Genomic DNA, 12697 nt, shown 5'->3' with positions numbered 1-12697 from the left:
ACATGCACGTTCCAGAGGAGGGAAATGGGACTAGCATGAAGATATTCTAAACAGTCAGATTGTGCTTCAACATAAGAAGTAATCTTCCAATAACCACATCTCTTTGAAAAAATGAGGCGATAACGTTATATATTTTGTTTGGAGTGGTGATTACACAGGCACACACACTTAACAAAACTCATGGAATTGTAACTTCAGATCTGTGCATTTCAGTATTATAAAAATTTTACATAAGTATTTTTTTAAATTTCTAATGTATTGCTGACAATATTATAGTTAGTCCCCATTCCTCCCTTTTGTCCCCCTCCATCTAGCTCTCACCCCATCCTAACCTTCCCCACACTATTGTCTGTGTCCATGGACTATGCATAGATGCATATATGTTCTTTGGTTAATCTCCTCCCATCCTCCCCCATCCCTCATTGAAGGCTAATGAGCTTCCATCAGAGGTTTAATGATGGCCTGCTAAAGATAAAGAGGCTTCCTGAATTAAGTGGGGAGATGATACTAGCCAGTATCTTAGGATTCTTCCAAACCTAAGACTTTATAGCATTTCCATTGGCATCTATAAAAGAGACTATGAAGTCACTTCCAAATATAAAATTCTTACTTGTTTTTAATCGGTTACTTTTTTTGTACTCATATTGTCTCTTCAATATGTCATGAGTTTCCAGGTAAGTCACTTTGTGAGCATGTTTCAAGTAAGAAGAGTCAGTGATAAGCTTAGAGTGTCACTTGTCAAACTAGCATGTCACCTCCCTAGAGGCTCCCCAGAGTGGACTTCCCAAATGAATTGAATTGGTCAATAACCTAGTCCTTAGTCTTAAAAACCCAGAAATCTAATTTTTCCTACTCATCAAGAGCACAGCATAACGAAGTGTACAAGACTACAAACAACCTTTGTGATTTTTAAATAAGAAATAAAATTTCTAAGGATATCAGACCCATTGGATCTTCCAGGCAGTACATAGCATGCCACAGAGAGAAATAAACTATAATTAAAGTGCTGATTCATAATCATGTAGTCAAAATAAAGGGTGCTATATGACTCAAATTTTAATGACATCTTTTTGGGCAGCTTATAATTCAATCAGGTTATGATTCCTAGGAGCAATCTTAACTTTAATAAAGAATTACATATATTTGTTCTGATTCATTATGGATCAATATTTTAGCTTACTAACCCAGGCAATTTTTCTTTCCTTCATTTCCAAGTTCCCAAAAAACATTGTGATCATTATGCACTACAAAAGATGAACGTAAGTGGAAATGTTATTTATAAAATATCTAGTAGAAACTTTGTCTGGTCTAGGGAATGTGAGACTATGGATATAATACACACCTTTTAAGGGCACTTAAAATCTGATAATAAAAACTGAATGGATAACATGTACATCAGTAGTCATCATTATGAGATAATATCCTACTTGTAATAGAAACATGGAAAATGGAAATAAATATAGTGTATTACAACTACTTTTGAATTCTATCTATTTTTCTTTTACAGGGATATGTGCTCACATTTTTGTTTGATCTTTTCATTTCCCTTATATTTTCATTCTCATCAGAAGTGATTGAATATTCATTTATTGTTGCCTATGCCAGATTCTCAGCGCCCCACAATATGTTTGCCTGTGAGCAATGCCAAACTATAACATGGACACAGGGTACATGTTCTTGGAGATGGAGAGAATTCTTCATCCTCACATTTCAAAAATAGAGGAGGAATAAAATACATGAATATTTATTAAGTCCTTAATTTATGACAGGCTCCATTTTAGACAGTTTAATCTCATTCAATCCTTATGTAACATTTCAAATAATTATCCCCACTTTATAGAGGCAGGAATTGAGCTAAGAGAGATTACTTGAGTAATGGTTTATAATTAATGAATATCAGGGCTGAAATTTGAACCCAATCTGTCTGACTTGAATGTCTGATTTCTATGTTTGCTGGTCTATCCTGCAATCCTGGCATTCTTACCATCCTCTAACAGTACAATCTTTTGTTTGTTACAAGGAAAAAACCCGTTGCTCCTTAAACTCCCTTAAAGCTGGCCCAATTAAGAGTTATACACTCACAAAGGCAACCAGAATCATCATCCACAACCATTCACCCTCAACCACCCAAATTGCTGGATAATGAGATGGTAAAATTCTAAAATTGTATGATATTGAGCAAAATTCCAAAATGTAATTAGACAACATTGGGTAAAATTTTGTGAACACTCTCAGCTGTGCCAGAAAACTTTACAAAGCAAAGAAAGAAATATATCTGAAGTGCAATCTGCTGCCTCTTAAGAAGCTGCCTGCCATCCTCCTTCTCCATAGAGCTTTCTAAGCAAGGACGCCAACCTTGCAGAGGACAATTCAAAGCTGCATCGGTTCAAGGAACAATACGCCTGATAGGCCTCCCAGCGTCTGGGGATGAATCATCCAAGAAATGCATCTACTCAGTCTCCAGATATTACTAAACATCTACCCAAAGCTAGTGTTTGTTCTGGGCCCTAAGCCCACAAGGAATGAGAGACGATCCCTCCAGCGAAGATGTAGTCAGTTTTAGTTCTTTCTCTGCAGTCACACATACTGCACCCAGCATACTGCCTGCTGAATGACACAGAAGTGAATGAAATAGACACAGATTCCTGCTCCGGTGAAGCTGCATTCTAGAGGGGCAGAAGAACAGAGGAACAAATAAAGAAGCAAAATGTACATTATGTCATTAGAGATTAGGGATTTCACATCTCACTTTCAGCAAATGATAGAACTGCTAGAGAGAAAATCAGCAAGGATATAGAATTGAACAACACAATTAACCAAAAGGATCTAATGGCATATACAGAACACTTCACCTAACAATAATTTTTCCCCCAAATAGTTATGAAACATTCACCAAGCTAGACCAGGTCCTCAACCATAAAACAAAACTCAACAAATTTAAAAATATTGAATTCATATAAGGGTCTCTGATCATAATGGAATCAAACTAGAAATCAATAGTAGAAAGAAATCAGGAAATTCTCTAAATGCTTAGATATTAAACAGCCCATTTCTAAATAATCCCTGGGTGAAATAAGAAATCATAGAAAAAATTTTAAGATATACACAAAACAAAAAACTTAAAATACGGAAAATGGCGACGGAATAGAGTATGGTTTTGAGTCTGTTCCTGGAGCGGAGAGTCAGAGCAGCAGAGGCTCACAGAGGGAGTGTATGTGGGCAAGCCAAGGGACAGCTAAACTCCAGGAGAAGGCGGAGGAGTGCTGGGCAGTGTTCCTCTGACCGCGCAGCACCCACAGGGGCTGGGTCCCCTCCTGGAGCTGCGGGCTCGCCGGGCGCCTCGCCATCTTGCAAGGAAAGGAGGATTTTAGTGGAAACCTGACTTTCTGCGACAACTGCAAACACTAAGCTGCTGGGAGCACCAGACCACCGGTCCCGTATCAGCGCAAACATTCGGATTCAAAGAAACTCTTCACTGCACCACGGAAAGGTCAGATTTCGCCTGAAATGAGGGGCGGTTTCTAATCCCCGCAGTGGGTGAGGGAAGCGCCGGGTGAGGGAAGTGCGGCAGCCGCAGGACCGGCAGGAGCCGGGAGGTCTGTGCCTAGAAAAGTCAGCGGCAGTTGGAACTGCCATGATCCCTGAATGTGGAGGGGGGTCTTCTGAGCTGCTAACAGAAGTGACCTCTTGAAAGCAACTCATTTTAATCTGACGAGGAGGGTCAGACTAGGAGTTTTCAAAGGAGTGCAGGCTCCTTAGTCTGGGACACAGACCCACGGTCCGCACACCTGGGCTCTTTCCGACTCTGATTGCTAAGCCCAATACAGAGGCAAACCCAGGTGGAAACCCTGAAAGACTGCAGGGAAGGTGTTTTTTCGGAACCTGGGGACCAGAGCTGCGTGTGACCATCAGAGAGGCAGCTCTGAGGCGCACACCTCCACAAACCGGTAGTGAGTGCCATAGAAGGGGAAAAAAAAAAAAGGTGCTAGAGAGGCCCGGAAGTCAATTCAGAAACACTGCCACCCAGGGGCTGAAACGCTAATTGATTCTGGTGTAATAAAAAATAAATACGAGAAATTAAGACACGGCTGGCTTAAAAAGCAGGACTGGCTTCCAACACTGAGGAGCCCTGGAATGAAGCTGAACTGAAATACCGCCCAGACTGGGAAAAAGGCGTACCAAACAGAATAATAGAGGAAATGAATGACAGCCGCTACTGCACATTTTAGTCTTCCTATTTTTTAATTTTCAATTCTTTTTTAAATTTTTTATTCTCATATTTTTTTATTTTCATTTTTTGCATCTTTTACTTAAGAAACTAATTTTTTTTTCTTTTTCCTCACTCGATTTTCACCTTTTTAATTATTACATTTTTATTTTCAATCAGCACTATTATTACTATTATTTTACTTTTTTTTTTTTAATGTCATTTGATTTTCTCTTTCTTTTATTTTTGGATTAGTGTCCTACATTCGATTTGCATCTTTCCCTTACAATCGCTTTACCCTATCTCAAAGCTAACATTATGCCATCACTCTCCTCCTAACCTTTCCCCTTTTGGTCCCCAGTTTATCTTAACCCTTTCTGGCTTTAGATTTTCCCTACTTTTTCAGTTTACTCCCTGCTAAAACTTCACCCTACTTATATATCTAATTCCCAACCCCCTGCTCCAAATCCATACAAACCTCTCTCTACGCTACCTTAAAAAAATTATTTTTCTCTCGGGCCTTTTGTTGTTGTTTGCTTGAATGTTGATTAGATTGAATTTTTATGCTTTTTTATGAGATTGTTTTGATTATTCTTTTTGTTGGTTTGGTTGGTTCTTTTGTTTGCTTTGTTTTTGTTTGTTTTTTACTTTTGTTTTCCCTTGTCTCACTTGATATTAGCTGCTGTTGCAGTTTGTATTAATCTCCAGGCTCGTGTTGCTGGAATTTGCTGGGAATAGTGGTTGTTCTAGTGGAGTTTACTCCCCATATATATAGTTTGTTCCCCTTTTCTCTCTTAGTATCATTCTTGTCTCTCTTACTTTTTTTTTCTTTTCTTTTTCTTTTCTGTTATTTCTTTTTCTTTTCTTTCTTTCTGCTCTTTTCCCAAGTTCAGATTCACACTCTTTGTTTTTTTTTTCTTTTCTTTTTTCGTTGTTGTTCTTTCTTTTTACTCTCCCTCTTCCACTCCTATTCCCTAATTTGTCTTTCTCTGGTGGTTACCTCTATTGGAGGTTATTAATATCGTGAATACAATTCTGTTCAGTGCCTTGTCTGTTGTGCCTGGTTGTGTTGTATTTTATACCTTTAAATCAACGCCAGAGAGAGAAATCTATATAACCAGACATCCGGAGAAGAGAGACCATGAGGAGACAAAGAAACAGCCCCCACAGGAAAGAGAAGCAGGCATCACCAGAAAAGGAAGTAAACGATTTAGAGGCAAACAACCTATCAGAGAAAGAATTCAGAGAAATGGTCATAAAGTGGCTGAAAAGGATGGAAGACAAATTCGACAATATGAGTAAGAACCAAGAAGAAATGAAGAAGAACCAAGAAGAAATGAAAAATGACATCGCTGCTGTAAAGAACTCAATAGAAAGCATCAAGAGTAGACTAGATGAAGCAGAGGACCGCATAAGTGAGCTAGAAGACAAGATGGAAAAAAATACCCAATTACAACAGCTTCTAGAAACAAAAATTAGAAAGATTGAGGAGAGCATAAGGGAACTTCGGGACAATACAAAACAAAACAACATCAGGATAATAGGGGTGCCAGAAGGAAAGGAAACTGAGCAAGGAATAGAAAACCTGTTTGAAGAAATAATAACAGAAAACTTCCCTGATATAGGGAAGAAAAAACCCACACAAATCCAAGAAGCTTGCAGAGTTCCAAGCAAAATGAACCCCAAAAGACCGACACCAAGGCACATTATAGTTAAGTTGGCAAACACCAACGACAAAGTAAGACTCTTACAAGCGGCCAGAGAGAGACAGACAGTTACATACAAAGGAACCCCCATCAGACTAGCAACTGATTTCTCAACAGAAACTCATCAGGCCAGAAGGGAATGGAATGAAATATACCAAGTCATGCAAAGGAAGGGTCTAAATCCAAGAATACTGTACCCAGCAAGGCTATCAATCAAAATTGAAGGTGAAATCAGGAGCTTCACAGACAAAAAAGGACTAAGGGAGTTTATCATCACCAAACCAGCAATGAAAGAAATGCTAAAGGGTCTGCTGTAAAAAAAAAAAGAAAGAAAGAAAGAAATAGGAAGCAAAGAAGGTACACAGGGGTATAGAATAAAAATGGCGTCAAATAAGTACCTATCAATAATAACTTTAAATGTAAATGGATTGAATGCCCCAATCAAAAGACACAGGGTAACAGACTGGATAAGAAAACAAAACCCAGATATCTGCTGTCTACAGGAAACCCACCTCAAAAAAAAGGATGCATACAGACTGAGAGTAAAGGGATGGAAAAAGGTTTTCCAGGCAAATGGAAATGAAAAAAAAGCGGGGGTTGCAATACTTATATCTGAAAAATTAGATCTCAAAGTGAAGGACATAACAAGAGATAATGAAGGCCACTTCATAATACTAAAGGGAGAAATCCAACAAGAAGAAATAACTCTGGTAAACATATATGCACCCAATACAGGAGCACCAAGATACATTAAAAAACTCCTGGAAGATATCAAAGGAGAGATTGACAGTAATACAATCATAGTAGGAGACTTCAATACCCCACTATCACCATTGGACAAATCCTCTAAACAAAAAATCAGCAAAGAAACATCAATCCTAAATGACTCACTAGAACAGATGGAATTAATCGACATCTTCAGAACATTTCACCCCAAAGCCACAGAATATACATTCTTCTCAAGTGCACATGGGTCATTTTCAGATAGACCATATGTTAGGACATAGGCAAAGTCTCTCCAAATTCAAGAAGATAGAAATCATATCAAGTATCTTCTCAGATCACAGTGGCATAAAACTGGAAATCAACTACAATAAAAACAACCCAAAGAAATCAAACACTTGGAGACTAAACAGCATGCTATTAAACCATGACTGGGTTACCAAAGACATCAAGGAAGAAATAAAAAACATCATGGCAACAAACGACAATGAAAACACAACAATCCAAAATCTATGGGACACAGCGAAAGCAGTCCTGAGAGGGAAGTTCATAGCTCTACAAGCCTACTGCAAAAAACAAGAAACAATGGTAATAAATTACCTAACCCAACAACTCAAAGAGTTAGAGAGAGAGAAACAAGATAAGCCCAGTGTAAGCAGAAGGAAAGAAATAATAAAGATCAGAGCGGAGATAAACGACATAGAGACCAAAGAAACAATACAAAAGATCAACAAAACCAAGAGCTGGTTCTTTGAAAGGATAAACAAGATTGATGGACCTCTAGCCAGGCTCACCAAGAAGCAAAGAGAGAGGACCCAAATAAACAAAATCAGAAATGAAAGAGGTGAAATAACAACAGATCTCGACAAAATACAAAGGATTGTTACAAAATACTACGAACAACTCTATTCCAACAAACTGGACAACCTAGAGGAAATCGACATATTCCTAGAAAAATACAACCTTCCAAAACTCAATCAGGAAGATTCTAAACAGCTCAACATGCCAGTAACTATGGAAGAAATTGAAGCAGTCATCAAAAAGCTTCCGGCAAACAAAAGCCCGGGGCCAGATGGCTTCACAGGAGAGTTTTATCAAACTTTCAAGGAAGAACTAAAACCTATCCTCCTCAGACTCTTCCAAAAAATTCAAGAGGAAGGAACACTTCCAGGCTCCTTCTATGAAGCCAGCATCACCCTAATACCAAAACCAGATAAAGACAACTCAATGAAAGAGAATTACAGGCCAATATCCCTCATGAACATTGATGCCAAAATCCTCAACAAAATTCTAGCAAATCGGCTCCAGCAGTACATCAGAAAGATCATACACCATGACCAAGTAGGATTTATTCCAGGAATGCAAGGATGGTACAATATCCGCAAATCAATAAACGTGATACATCACATAAACAAATTGAGAGATAAAAATCACATAGTCATATCAATAGATGCAGAAAAAGCATTTGACAAAATCCAACACCCTTTCTTGATAAAAACTCTCAACAAGGTGGGAATAGAAGGCTCATACCTCAACATAATAAAAGCTATTTATGATAAACCCACAGCAAACATCATACTCAATGGGCAAAAACTAAAACCATTTCCCCTAAGAACAGGAACAAGACAGGGATGCCCACTCTCACCACTCCTGTTTGACATAGTACTGGAAGTATTAGCTATCGCAATTAGGCAAGAAGAAGAAATAAGAGGCATCCAAATTGGAAAAGAAGAAGTGAAGCTGTCCTTATTTGCAGATGACATGATATTGTACATAAAAAACCCAAAAGATTCCATCAAAAAACTAATAGACTTAATAAATGAATTCGGCAATGTAGCGGGATACAAAATTAACGCCAAGAAATCTATGGCTTTTCTATACACCAATAATGAACTTACAGAAAGAGAGACTAAAAAAGCAATCCCATTTACCATCGCACCAAAAAAATTAAGATACCTAGGAATAAACTTAACTAAGGAGGTAAAAGACCTATACGCAGAAAACTACAGGACACTGAAAAAAGAGATAGAGGAAGAAGTAAACAGATGGAAGAACATACCATGTTCCTGGATTGGTAGAATCAACATCATTAAAATGTCCATACTACCCAAAGCAATCTACAGATTCAATGCACTCCCCATCAAAATACCAACAGCATATTTCACAGACCTAGAAAGAACTCTCCAAAAATTCATCTGGAATAAAAAAAGACCCCGACTAGCCTCAGCAATCCTCAGAAAGAAGAATAAAGTAGGTGGGATCTCAATACCAGATTTCAAGCTGTATTACAAAGCCACTGTTCTCAAAACAGCCTGGTACTGGCACAAGAACAGACATATTGATCAATGGAACAGAATAGAGAACCCAGATATCGACCCAAACCACTATGCTCAATTAATATTTGACAAAGGAGGCATGAACATACAATGGAGTCAAGACAGTCTCTTCAATAAATGGTGTTGGGAAAACTGGACAGATACATGCAAAAAAATGAAACTAGATCACCAACTTACACCATACACAAAAATAAACTCAAAATGGATACAGGACTTAAACATAAGACGGGAAACCATAAAAATACTAGAGGAATCCACAGGCAACAAAATCTCAGACATATGCCACAAGAACTTCTTCACTGACACTGCCCCTAGGGCAATGGAAGCTAAAGAGAAAATTAACAAATGGGACTACATCAAAATAAAAAGCTTTTTTACAGCAAAAGAAACCATCAACAAAACAACAAGAAAGCCCACTGCATGGGAAAACATATTTGCAAATGCTATCACTGATAAAGGTTTAATCTCCAACATCTACAGGCAGCTTATGCAACTCAATAAGAGGAAGATAAATGATCCAATAAAAAAATGGGCAACAGACCTAAACAGAATATTTTCAAAAGAAGACAGAAGGAAGGCCAAGAGACACATGAAAACATGTTCAAAGTCACTTATTATCCGAGAGATGCAAATCAAAACAACAATGAGGTACCATCTCACACCTGTCAGAATGGCTATCATCAACAAATCAACAAACAACAAGTGTTGGCGAGGATGCGGAGAAAAAGGAACCCTCGTGCACTGCTGGTGGGAATGCAGACTGGTGCAGCCACTGTGGAGAACAGTATGGAGTTTCCTCAAAAAACTGAAAATGGAACTCCCATTTGACCCAGTAATCCCACTCCTGGGAATATATCCGAAGAAACTAGAAACACCAATCAGAAAGGATATATGCACCACTATGTTCATAGCAGCACAATTTACAATAGCTAAGATTTGGAAACAGCCTAGGTGCCCATCAGCAGATGACTGGATCGGAAAACTGTGGTACATCTACACAATGGAATACTATGCTGCCATAAAAAAGAAGGAATTCTCATCATTTGCAGCAACCTGGATGGAATTGGAGAACATTATGCTAAGTGAAATAAGCCAGTCAATGAAAGAAAAATACCACATAATCTCACTCATTTAGGGATAGTAAAGAACATTATAAAGTGGTGAACAAAAAGATAGATACAGAGGCAGTAAAGCATCAAACAGACTTTCAAATTACAGGGGGAAAGTTTGGGAAAGGTGGGGGAGTTATGAAATCAAACGAAGGACTTCTATGCATGCATATAAGCATAAACAATGGACGCAAAACTCTGGGGGGGGGAGGGCATGTGTGGGTGTGGGGTGGGGGGGGTAATAGTAAGATATGTACACATATAATACCTCAATAAAAATATTAAAAAAAAAACAAACAAAAAAAAAACTTAAAATACAACATATCCAAATATGTGAGATGCAGCTAAAACAGTGCTAAAAGGGAAATTTATAACACTAAATGCTTATATTAGAAAAGAAGAAATGTATGCTATCAAAGACAAATTCCTACCTCTAAAATCTAGAAACAGAAGAACAAAGTAAACTCAAACCAAGAAGAAGAAAGAAAAAATAAAGATAAGAGCAGATATCAATGAAATCAGAAACTGAAAAAATGTATAGAAAATCAATTATACCAAAAGCAAGTAGTCGTGGATTATTAATCATACCTATCTGAATGGCTAAAATAAAAAATAAGAACAACACCAAATACAGAAAAAAATTGCAGAAAAACTGGATCATTCACACATTGCTGGGGTCGGGGGGATGAAAATGATACAGCCACTCTGGCAAATAAATTGGCAATTTCTTATAAAACTAAGCATTCAATTACTGTTCAACACAGCAATTACACATTTAGGCATTGATCACAAAGAAAATTATCTTGACATAAAACCTTGTACACAAATATTCATAGTAGCTTTTTTGTAAAAATAGTCCAAAATTGGAAACAACTTTTGTGTTTTTCAATAAATGAATGGGTGAACAATCTGTGGTATGCCCTACTATGGAATACTACTCAGCAATAAAAAGAATGAACTATTGCTACACACAGCAATCTGGATGAGTCTCCAGGGAATTGGGATGAGTGAGAAAAGCAAATTACACACTGTATGATAACACTAATACAAAATTTTGGAAATCACAAAATTTTCAAGATGATAGCAGATGAGTGGTATTAGAAATTCAGAGTGTGGGGTAGAAGGGAGCACTATAACAGGGCACACAAAGGCTCTCTGTGGGAACAGAAATGGTTTGTATCTCAACTATGGTGCCAGGTCAGGAATCTATACATGCAATAAAATTATAGAACAAAAAACATATTCACATACCCCACAAGGGCGTCCATGTAAAACCAGGAAAATCTGAATATTATATCAATGTTAATATTCTGATTGTGATATTGTACTATAATTTATCACTGGGGGATGTTGTCATTGGAGAGAAATGAATTAAATGTAGTCAGAATCTTCCTGCATGTAAATTTGTAATTATCTAAAAAAAAAAAAAAAAAAAAACACACCACGTTTTTTAAAGTAATACATCCAAAAGAAAAAGAATTGGAGAAATGACACTGAAATGAGAAAAGGGAAGTTTGCTTTAATGCTACTGTCTAGTATAAGATCAGCTTTAAACATTCTTAGCCATGTAGTTTGGTTTAAATATCTTGAGCACACATTCTTTTTCTGGAATGTGCCTCACTTCCCTACACATTAGCCTAAGAGTGCTGGCACTCTCAAGAGAATAAAAAAGTAGACAGATGGTGTTATGAAAAAAAATTCATGGACCTAAATATGAAAAACCTGGCAAGGAAAAAATGTCACCTACCAAAATCAGAATTGTGTTTTAGTGAAATTAAAGATTTATTTTGCCTAGCACACATGAAAAATTACCTAAGAATTATGGAACTGTGCTGTGAAAAGTAAACAGTTAGTGTGAGGAATCCTAAAATAAATAAATAAATAAATAATAAATAAAGCTACACTTGGCCAAAAAAAATTTTTTTTAATTAAGAAAAGCTGGCCTAGTACATAATTCAGTAAGTCTCTAAACTCAAGACCTGTGAAGAATAAAAGAAATGTGTAAAATTCTAAATGATTTACAAGTATTTTAATAAATCCATGTAGTTCCAAAATAAGTAAAGCACATACGATTATGTTTAAAAACAAACATTAATGAAAAACAACATTCTACATATTTTTAACAAGAGTTATTAAAAACAAACAAAAAGCTGTGTTGCCATCTAAGTGCCATGGACCTGACAATTTCTATGTTGCTATAATTTTAGCACTATAAGTTGCTTTTAATATTTCAGTTACCACATTTTGGGTTAATTCTAAGTGAGTGCGAATTTTTAACGATAATAAACAAAAGGTAAAAAATAGAAAGTGTATGAGAATCGATTTATTCTCCCATTATCATTGTATGTATGCTTTTGAACCTAATGATAAGCAAATAGATTTAAAAACCTCAAATTATTAAACTATGAGTCAAATCCAGGGAGCCTTCACAGACTTTTAAGTTTTCCCATACCTTAAAAATTTGCTTCACTAAAATTTATAAATACTGAATTATCATTCGGGTATGTGTCCTAATTTACTTTGACAGGTACCTTTCTGACATGTTAATTACTGTTACGCTGAGCTGTTAGACTTATGAACCATAATTATTCATTTCCCATAGGAATGATAATATCC

The sequence above is a fragment of the Eptesicus fuscus genome, chromosome 13, assembly GCF_027574615.1.
Source record: "Eptesicus fuscus isolate TK198812 chromosome 13, DD_ASM_mEF_20220401, whole genome shotgun sequence".
Taxonomy (NCBI): Eukaryota; Metazoa; Chordata; class Mammalia; order Chiroptera; family Vespertilionidae; genus Eptesicus; species Eptesicus fuscus.
Note: the sequence above shows the minus strand (reverse complement) of the source record.